Genomic DNA, 8,980 nt, shown 5'->3' on the forward strand with positions numbered 1-8,980 from the left:
GATGAGCTATATGTATGGGCTGCCAGATTGTTCTTACGAGACAAGCGTCGTGAGTGCTTTATGAGTCTTCCAATGGATGAAGTTCGATTGAGGTTTCTAAAGTTGGAGATTGAGATGGAGAAGACCACCACAGGTTATCACGGCTAGTTGTTTTTTACTTTATTTGTTGGACTTTGATGGATATTTATTGACTATGTTGGACTTTTATTATTAATATTTGACTATGTTGGACTTTGATTAATATTGAAAAATGTTGGGACTTTTATTATTAATATTTGACTATGTTGGACTTTGATTAATATTGAAAAATGTTGGACTTTTCATAGTTGAATGGTAGGTAAATAGTTGACTAGTTGAATGTTAGTTGAATAGTTGAAATGTTAGTTGAATAGTTGAATGGTTGGTTTCAATTTTGAATTGAATGGTAGGTGAATGGTTGTTTTTTTTTTTATATATATGTACATGTTTTCCAGGTGGTGTGTTCATTTTACAGCTGTTTGTGGTGTGTTCAACTTGGTGGTGTGTTTTCTTTGTGGTGTGTTCAACTTTATTTTCCAGGCGGTGTGTTCAACTTTAATAGTCAACTGTTGTGTTCATTAAGGTATCATTTTACAAAGTTCAATTTGTTTGCTGTTTGGAACAGTTTACAAAGTTCAATTAGTTTGAATTTTAATAATAATTCTAAAACTCTAAAACTCGTTAAATGATAATTCTGTCAAAGTTCAAATGCTAATTCTGTCAAAGTTCAAATGATAAATGATAATTCTGTTTGAATTTACAAAGTTCAATTTGCATTACTTGCTGTTTGTAACTTCTGATAAATGAAGTGAAGAAGCCGAAAAATGAAGTTCCGATAAATGAAGTTCAATTTGCATTAGCCCAGATGAAGAGGTAAGGCCAATAATAGTCTAGTAGATATTGCTAATTTTACATCTGTTTTTTCATTTATTTCTTTTACTCAAAAAAGTGTTTGGAATTTCATTCTGATTAATTTTAAAATAATGTAAATTTGTCCTACATATACTAAATAAGAAATATTAAACCTAAGCCCTCAGGTGGATTTAAGCTTCTTTTTTTTTTAAAATTTTAAAGTTGATTAAATCCATTCATAGATAAATAATGGATGACAGAAAATTATTCTATAGTGCATTAAGAGCTATGGAATAAATAATCTCCCATATTCCAACCATCTTGACTTTTTTTTATTTTATTTTATTAAAAAGGATTAGTAGCTCTATTCTTTAATAACTTTGAAATCTGTGACTGTAAATGAATATAATAGTAACTAAGCCTTTTAATGGCACTACAACATATAAGACTTTTGGCGACCAATTATTTTGGTCGCTAAAACCATTATTTTGGTCTCTAAATAATTTTTGTGACAAAATTAAATTTGTCACTAAAAAAGTCACTAAAAGTGCGTCTAGAAAAGTCTTTAGTGACGAATTTTTGAAAATGTCACTGAAAATGACAATTAGCGACCAATTTTATATTGTCACAAAATGTTTGATTTTACAAGACTAAACATTTAGTCGCTAATACTTCGTCACAAAATATCCCAATTTGGTCACGAAAAACAAAATAATGACATTTTTAACGACAACTATATTTGGTCGCTAAAAGACAAATAACTTTCTCTACTACACTTTTTCGTCGCTAAAAATCAAAGTTGGGATAGCTAAAAATGCACAAAAGTTAAATGTCATCCAATCATACAAAAAAGAAAAAAATTGACATCTACACATCAAAGACACTCCATTCCCAAATCATAATGAGTACATAGAAAGTAAAATTTTACAAAAATTAAAATTCAAAGTTTCCAAAATGTTTGATTCTGCTTTCAAAAAACTTTCAAAAATTGACATATCAAGTTGCAATCTCAAACTAGTATCCTTGTCAACTGGTATGTCATCACTTATCCTGAAATGGTACAACAATTGATATCCAATTCTTTACATATTTTTGAAGGACCTGCAGAATAAGATAATGATTAGAAGATTATACACTTCTACATCTTAAAGAAACACCAGTTCACATTGTCACATTCTCAACTTTTTAAATATACAAGGATCATTCACCTAATTAAGAAACTCATTTTTTACTTATATTTTTTAAGAACAGGGAATTTGCTAAAGTTATTGATAAGCTTACATGAATATTTCAAACTAACTGAAGTATGCATGTCAGATGTGCCAAACAACTTGAATACTTCCAAATGTGTAGAAATATAAACATGTTGAGGTTAGGTAGTAAATTATTTAAATTATTTTGCAAAGAAATATTACTAACCAAAGATGATCCATCTCACTGGGGGGAAAAAATTTGAAGATTGTTTACCTGTGTTGCTGATAGTGATTTCCTCGCTAGTTCTTTCAGAATAAGGTGTACCTAAGGAAGAAAAGAAATAGAAACTAATCAATGATAAGAACTAAAATAAACTAGGATTTATATTTGAAGATGATGCTCTAGAAAGAACTAAAATGTAAATAGCAATTACATTTCTTAGATCAAAGCTATGTATTGAGAGACATTGCAAGTAAATTGACCCTTTTTGGTTTTTCCTTTTCCTTTGAGAAGACGTGACCCAAACTAGACATACGAAAAATACCTTAACTCTCTCCTCTTCATTAGTGTCCATAATATATGCCATATACCTAGGACATAGAATAAACATGATCAAAAGGCACAATTAAATAAAATAAGGAACCATCCATGTCATAATCATTAGATATTCAAATGCTAGAAACGATACTTCTCCCTTAGCTTTCTTGTAACAATATATTGGTACCCATTAAAACAATTAATCAATAAACTAAATTTAAGCCAACATAAATGCAAACCTCTCTCATAAATACTTCTCCCTTGTTTTCCTGCTGATCCAGACTCGGCATACCTATTCCTTATTGCTTCCTCATGAAATTCTATGGGCAGTTCAATTGTATACAACTTTGAATATCTTGCAGTTCTTGAATATCCTTATTGTAGCAGCGTGAGATCTAGGGGCAGAGAGGATTTGAATGGATGAGTTTTACATGTTTACTACTATCTCAGACCCTAATGAGGGCTCCTCACCGACACTCAATTATGAAAATTGGAAAAAAAACTACTATAACACTAAGGAAAAAATATTGAGATAGTATACACATATTTGCAAGCCACTCCCCACATAGAACTTAGCATAACAGAATAATATTGCGAATGTTGCTAGAAAATGTGCTTAGTCCTTATCAAGCTTACCATTGTAGGACGCAATGCCAATAATGTAAAAAGCCTACCTCAGCATCTCCCTTAACTAATAATTTGTAAAGAGCATTAGGACCAGAAAAAGATTTCCAATGCATAAATGGGCAAAGGATAGAAAATTCAGCTACTGTTCATGCAACTTACGCGGTGTTATAGAACGTCCTCACCCACACACACCAATAATAATAATGGTAATATTGTCTCCTTCCCGTAGTTATACTCTTAGATTATCTAAAGTAGCATTGCATCAGCTTTCTTTTCTTTCTTCCTTGCTCTTTTCCAATACACATTGCTTATGTTGTAATAATTTCAATATAGTTTTCCATTCCTTCTATGAAATTTTAATTTTCCATGCTCTTTTTCAAATTTTAACATTCAGTTCTTTTTCAAAAAAGAATTGAAACAAGAATTATTTAGATGATCCCAAATAATGGAGACAAGCCTTTGTTTTGTTGAATAGTCTTTTTTTTTACTTTTGATAGGCATTTGGTTATTTTCTGAAAACTTCTAGAGCAGAAAATCTGTGAATCTATCCTATAAGTTTTATGATAAAGTAGTATGGTACTAATGAATCTGTAAGTAAAGAGAGTCTGGTTTTATTCATGTACAAGCCAACATTTTTGGCTTGAATTATAACTCTACCCTTAATTTTTCATTGTTCTATATGTGAGTAATGAATGATGCTTTTATTAAAATAAAAAGAACACTAACAAAAGATGCTTTGTATCTTTTATGTTTAGTATATACAAGGCTGCTTCTCTTATTGCATTCTAATATAAGCTTATAAATTCATATCCAAGCGAAAGAGTGTATGATATTGGTGACAGAATTCAAGCAATTTCTAGCATAAAAATAAAAACATAGAATACAGAGGAATACAAAATTTCAAATTCAAGCAATTTGAATGAACACAAAGGAGTATATATATAGATATGTACATGTATATATGTTGTGTCTGTGGAGAGAGAGAGCGAGAGAGATTGAAAACACACCAAATCGCTATTGAATCCAAATTACTACGATCTCTGTTAGAAACCAAATCGATTTACTCAAACTTATATATATCTACAAAAAATTTGAAGCAAATGAAGAATAAATGATATAAGATCTCAGAATATGTGTATATGTGTGTGTGTGTAGCTAAAAAAAATGATAGAAAATCTCAGAAAATTGTGCATCAAGATGAAGATCTCAGCAGCCATGAAAACCATTGATTTACCTTCCGATTGAAGCCAAAGAACTCAGATCTTCAACGATCGATTCGGATTGAAGCTGAGATCTTAATCGATTCGAATTGAAGTTACAATAGGTAAGATCGATTGAAGCTGAGATCAGTACAATGGATTCGAATTGAAGTAAAGATCGATTCGGATATGAGGCGGCACAAAGATCGATTCAGACTGAAGCTAATGATCGATCGAAGTTGAAGATTGATTGAGTCAGAGTCCTAGACAGAGGAAACAACTGAGATCGATTAAGTCCTAGTGAAGATCAATTCTTATATCTCGTATTTGACGACCTTTAGCAACCAAACTAATTTGTCTCCAGCTTTTACCCACCTCAAACGCACGGGTCAAGTATCTACGTGAACATACGCGTTAATTTTTTTGGTCCTTAAAAGTCTCTAGACAATTTTTTTGGGCCTATCATAAAGAAATACAGTGTATTCTTATAATTTTCTTTTAAAACTTATTTTTGTCCCTAAATGATGATTTTTAGAGACTAAATTCAATTAATCTCTAAATATTAGTCTCTAAATCACTATTTTCTTGTAGTGTGGGTAGGTATTTTAGAGATGAATAACAGTGATAGCGAATGGAATGATGATTACCATGATGAAGATACTGAAAATGAAGGCAGCACATTGGAAACTCAACAACATAACATGCTCTTAGCTACGGCGGCAACAGTTGCAGTGACATATGTGACAAATTATTTGGTAAAAGAACCATGTAGGACATCTAGTTTAACATGGGGGAAGTGGATGGTAGAATTACAAGAGGGGAATCGGACAAGAATATTTGAAAATTTTCGAATGGAAAGAGAGGTATTTTATCAATTGTGTGATTTGTTACATACAAAGTATGGCCTTGAAACTGGACGAAAAGTCTCGGTTCAGGAGCAAGTTGCAATATTTTTGTATATTGTTGGCGGTGACATACGAAACAGAAATGCCCAAGAAAGATTTCAACATTCTGGCGAGACTATTTCAAAATATTTCAAGAATGTGTTAAAAGCTGTTACAAGGATGTCTATTGATTGGGTAAAGCCTCAACCGAGAAATGGTGTGCATCCATATATTCGAAGGAAGAACAAATATTATCCTCATTTCAAGGTAAAAAAATGATTACAAGTGGAACTTCGGTATTACATATAATAATGCTGGTCGGATATTTCTAATAATTTGTGACTAAAAATAATTTTATGAACTATTTTGTAATAGGATTGTATTGAAGCAATTGACGGAACACACATCAAAGCATATATATCTCCAGATAAGCAACCTCGTTTAATAGGTAGAAATGGGTATGCAACTCAAAACATAATGGCCGCATGTGACTTTGATATGTGTTTCACCTTTTGCTTATCAGGATGGGAAGGAAGTGCACACGATACTCGGATCTTCTTGGATACAATTAGGAATCCTAGTTATAATTTTCCAAAACCACAAGGAGGTAACTGTTTTATATTTTATTGCTATAGTAGATGCACTACACTCACATCTTCATATTTATTTTACATTTATAATTGCTTACTTTAATTTCATTTTGCAATTTTAAAATAGATGAGTTTTACTTGGTGGATGCTGGGTATCCAAACATGAAAGGATATCTTGCACCTTACAAAGGAGAGAGATATCATCTAGCTCAATTTGAACATGGTCAACCCCCTCAAAATGCACAAGAAAAATTCAACCAAGCACATTCATCACTTAGAAGTGTAATAGAAAGAACGTTTGGGGTTTGGAAAGCAAGATGGCCAATGATAAAGGATATCCCACCAAACTACAGTTGGGCGACCCAAGTCAAACTTGTTTGTGCAACAATGGCAATTCATAATTTCATCCGACGCAGTGAGTTCCGCGATATTGTATTTGACTCTTATGATAGATTCGCGGATTATGTGCCTAATGAAGAGGAAGGATCTTCATCTCAACAAGCACGCTATGGAAATGATGTTGACAGTGATGACACTGAGATGGAAATGAGGAGACATAATATTTGTATGTCAATTTGCCGACGAAATTAGGAGATCTTTAAATATGTATGAAGTTTTAATTTTATTGCTTTAATAGTAATTTCTTGTATTTTTATTGCAATAAACATTTTTTTGTTTCCTTTTCAACTCAATATTATTACAAAAAACATTTAAAAAATTAAAAAAAAAAGTAAGAAAATAAATTTGAGGTCATGAAATGTACAAAATTAGGTACTAATTAATTAACTTCCATTAATGAAATAACTTTTTCACAATTTAAAGAAAAGAAAATGACAAAATTAAAAATTTTCTGTTCATAAGGGCAAAAAGGACAATTATATAGCAAAAAGTTATTTTACAGCTTATTTACCAAACACTACTCTGCTGCTTAAATCTATAATCCCACAGTTACACCAAACAGGTTACCAGCTTATACTCACAGCTATAAGGTATAATCTGTTAAGATATAATCTATAATCACTTTCCAACAAGTCTAAATATGTAATGAATTAATAAATTAAACAAAATTAACAAAAAGAAAGAAGAGAAGAAAAAAAAATGAAGAAAAAGGAAAAAATCAACAATTTTTATATTGGTAGTCAATATTAATAAATTAATATTGTATATTTTTGTAATGAATTAATTATTAATTGATACTAATTAATAACAGTTGTTGATTATTAATATTAATTGATACTAATAAAAATTAATTATTAATTTTAATTGATACTAATTAATAATCAAAAATGCTAGAGGCCCCAAAAATTCTACCAAAAGTTTTACCAAAGGTCTCACACCTTGGTAAAACTTTTGGTAGAATTTTTGGGGCCTCTAGCATTACTCATTAATAATTTTAGTATTAATTGAGACTAATTGAGCCATTAATTGATACTAATTAATAATTTTAGTATTAATTGAGACTAATTAAGCCATTAATTGATACTAATTAATAATTTTAGTATTAATTGATACTAATTAAGCAATTAATTGATACTAATTAATTTATAATGGAAAAAAATTGTTACAATAATACTTTCATTACATTTTTATCAAATGTATCAATTTTTATATTAATTGATACTAATTAATACTAATTATATTAACTTTTATTAATGAAATAATTTTTTAAAATTAAAACTAAAAAAAATGACAAAATTATCATTTTTATATCATATAAGGTCAAAAAGGACAATTATATAGTAAAAAGCTATTTTACAGTTTATCAACCAAATATTACTCTGCTACTTAAATTCATAATCCTATAACTGCACCAAACCAGTTAATAGCTTATTTTCATGGTTATAAGCTATAATCTATAATCATTTTTCCACAGCTCTACTAAACGGGACCTATATATATATATATATATATATATCATTACTCATATTTAAATATTAAAGTCATACTCCTGATTACACAAGTATATATTAATTTTTTGTATAAAAAATTTATTTATTTAACATTTTAAACCTTTTATTTCCTCATTATCAACCACTTTGTTATGGGGCAAATTTTGCCTTGTGTCAAATACTATAAACAAGAAAATTATTGGCGACCATTAGCTACTATGGCATATACACTGCATGCTTCTTTTTTGTGAAAAAAATAACCTTTTAAATGTCGAAAAGCAAATGGTGGAAAACGAAAGGGTCAAGAAAAATAGATAAAAATGTAATACGAAGAGGGTATTTTGTGTTTGTTAATATAATACATTTATTGTCTTATTTATTTCTATGATAGTGGAGGTTTTTAATCGTATTTAATGCATTCTTAACAAGTATTGTAAAGACACTTGTTAATAAAACTCATAACAGAAATAGTAGTGTTATATGTACTAATTAATGTGAAATTTTTTGGAGTACTTTCAATTAATCACAAGCACCATTGCCCCCATATTATCTCCTCATCACCCAACACATAAATGTAATCCCCACTCTCTCAACTAATGAGAGAAGATGAAGGTATCACATAGCACCTACCCTTTTTGCACACAAAAATTTCTCAATTAATGTACATTATCTGTTAGCATACTAGCTAATACATTATCCTCCATACCCTTCTATACTTTAATAAGACAATTAATGGATATGACTTTCTTCTATACTTTTATCCTCCATACTCTTCTATACTTTAATAATCTAAATCATTCATCTTGTAATCCCAACAATTTGGATGAGTTAAGTAAAAAATTAGTTGTGGAGAAGTGGTTTTGGAAATACTCTTCAGATCTTGGGAGATGTTAGTGATCCTCAGCTAGTCACTTGAAAAGATACAAACACTCGAGTCGGGGGTGCCGGACTTAGCTCTCCGACGGATAAGTTAGTTTAGACACTCAAAATAGCTTGTCTACTAAGTTTCGTGAAGTGATTTTTACATACCTTTCTATAACTGTTGTTCCTGTATTTATACCTGTTCTTTTTTATCCTCCGGGCTAGGGCCTACTTTTTAACCATTGTCCTTTCTTTTATTCGGCCCTAAGGACTTACACTTATTCGGCACATATATTATATTCGGCTCCCCACTCTCGTAGGATATAGCC

At 30.4% G+C, this 8,980-nt stretch overlaps 1 long non-coding RNA gene across 1 annotated transcript; it reads right to left on the reverse strand.

Moving 5' to 3' along the window:
• Window positions 1-1,738: 1,738 nt before the first annotated feature.
• On the reverse strand, window positions 1,739-3,678 carry LOC145798406 (uncharacterized). The gene is made up of 3 exons (XR_014339259.1): window positions 2,609-3,678; window positions 2,338-2,388; window positions 1,739-1,971 (listed from the first exon to the last, which is right to left on the reverse strand). It is a non-coding gene; the product is annotated as an uncharacterized LOC145798406 (long non-coding RNA).
• Window positions 3,679-8,980: the final 5,302 nt, after the last annotated feature.

This window comes from Camellia sinensis, chromosome 8 (assembly GCF_055761805.1).
Source record: "Camellia sinensis isolate YWXY chromosome 8, ASM5576180v1, whole genome shotgun sequence".
Lineage (NCBI taxonomy): Eukaryota > Viridiplantae > Streptophyta > Magnoliopsida > Ericales > Theaceae > Camellia > Camellia sinensis.